This window comes from Tamandua tetradactyla, chromosome 17 (assembly GCF_023851605.1).
Source record: "Tamandua tetradactyla isolate mTamTet1 chromosome 17, mTamTet1.pri, whole genome shotgun sequence".
Classification (NCBI taxonomy): domain Eukaryota; kingdom Metazoa; phylum Chordata; class Mammalia; order Pilosa; family Myrmecophagidae; genus Tamandua; species Tamandua tetradactyla.
The window spans coordinates 43,152,180-43,154,330 of NC_135343.1; the positions used below are offsets into that span (position 1 = coordinate 43,152,180).

General features: G+C 43.5%; 1 long non-coding RNA gene across 1 annotated transcript; it reads left to right on the plus strand.

The window, feature by feature from the left end:
- Window positions 1–535: 535 nt before the first annotated feature.
- On the plus strand, window positions 536–1,528 carry LOC143661591 (uncharacterized). Its single transcript, XR_013164711.1, has 2 exons — window positions 536–938; window positions 1,223–1,528. It is a non-coding gene; the product is annotated as an uncharacterized LOC143661591 (long non-coding RNA).
- The last annotated feature ends 623 nt before the right edge of the window (window positions 1,529–2,151 follow it).

Below are 2,151 nucleotides of genomic sequence, written 5' to 3' on the forward strand. Positions count from 1 at the left end.
AGGAATCTTTTATATCATCTCTACCTTGCCATCAAATTGCCATTACCTGTGTTGGAATATACATGAACACATTGGTAAGTGTCAAAAAAGCTAACGCTCCAGAGAAGCTCAGGTTATTCTAAAACTACAGGGTTATGCTATGGCTGTTGTTCTGGCTGTTCCATTTTTTTAAAAGTTTAAAGAATAACATCAAGTAGAGGACAGGACAGGCGAGCCACCGTCAACAGAGGACATAGGAAAAACAGAGCTCTCCATTTCTCTTCTATTTCTGACTTTCAGGGCATGGATATTTCCCTTCCACGCGAAATGAGTCAGGTGAAGAGGAATTGAGAAAGGAAATGAACTTCAGTAAGGGAAGATGGAAGGCTGAGATGGAGTGTGTGAGTATGAAAGAGCCCAGAGCTTTTCCAAATGAGTTCAAAACTCTCATTGAACGTTTGAACCATTGGCCTTGAAAAGTGAAGTCAAAGAGTCCCTAGAAAAACAGTGTTATGAGATCACAAACCATTGTCAAGGATCTCTGTGACATCACCTATTAGGAGAGGTACCAGAAGGCTGGAGATGGTGGAGTATTCTGATATTCAAAAAGAAGAAGGTAGAGCAGAAAAAGTATAGACAACTGTCAATCATCTCAACCTCAAGCAGGATTCTGGAATGGGTTTCTAGAGGAACAGCTTCAGGCACCAGATGGAAGGAATGCTGGAGACCCAGAATGCGCTCACCAAGAATAGGCCAGGCTGATTTATCTCTTCTTCTCCTTGACATAGTCACTCACTCAGTAACTCAGGGAAAGCCCATACATGGGGAGTATTTTGTCATCAGTTAGACACTTACTGAGGTTTCTCATGATATTCTTTTGGATTCAGTGGAGAAATATGAACTGGGTTCTGGCACACTGAGCGAATTAGTAACCCCTTGATATCAGGAAGTATGAAACGGTGGGTCTCAGGACTGTGTTTTTTATCTGTCCTTTATAAACTCTGCTTTTAATATATACTGTATGCTGGGGGTCACATTTCATTCTTTTTTCCATGTGACTATCCCATTATTGCAGCACCATTTGTTGAATTTTGGGGGGTGGGGGCGGAGGTTGGGGGAAAGTAAGTGCACGGGCGGGAATGGATCCCGAGTCTCCTGCATGGTAGGCGGGAATTCCACCACTGAATTACCCTTGCCCCTTCATAAACATTCTTGTTTTTGTTTTTGTTTTTTGCATGGGCAGGCACCAGGAATCAAACCCAAGTCTCCCGCGTAGCAGGCGAGAACTCTGCCTGCTGAGCCACTGTGGTCCGCCCCCTTCATAAACTTTTATAATGAAGATACAGAAGGCGTGTTTATCAAACTGATAGGTAACCTGAAGTTGGATGTAAGACAAATAGTTGGGTGACAATGAGAATCTTGGAAAATCCAATCAGACTGATCCGTGTGTTGGATCTAAAATGACGATTCTTAAAAGTGGTTAATATAGATGTAAAGAATGGGTTAGAATGCATCCAGTGGTGGGCCATAAAAGTTTAATAACCGGCTGTCTTGATTTATAGCACTTGCCATTATTTGTGGTGTCAATACTCCCTTCATGACCAATTTCAAGCTGCCATCGTGATGTCACTGAACACAGAGTTTGGAAGACATACTTATTAGCATACCGTGATAGGGTATTTCCCCACCCAGACACAATAGATACAAATGACCCCGAGAGAAGGGATTATAGCAAAATAAGTAAAATAATGTGGAAGTGATGTTTCAACTATCCATTACTATTTTTTTTTTTTCCTGCATGGGCAGACATAAGGAATCGAACCCAGGTCTCCAGCATGGCAGGCGAGAACTCTGCCACTGAGCCACCATGGCCTGCCCTCCTTACTTTTGTTTTTAATATAACGTATCTAATTCTTAGTTTATATTAATTTTGCTTCTAATAATGGCTGCATTTAACAACTGCTCACAAAATTCCTGAAAATTTAACAATGGGCTCTTGAGAGGGTTTGTGAGCTTGGGCCCCAGCCCCCTGCCGTGAGGAAGGCGGTGAGTGGAAGCGGGAAGGTGACAGCCCTGCTGTGGTCCGCAGTGCTGAGGCCACACCCAGAGCATCGCTTACGAGCCATGCTGTTCCGAGTTCACAGGGGAGCAGCCGAGGTGCAGAGGGGAAAC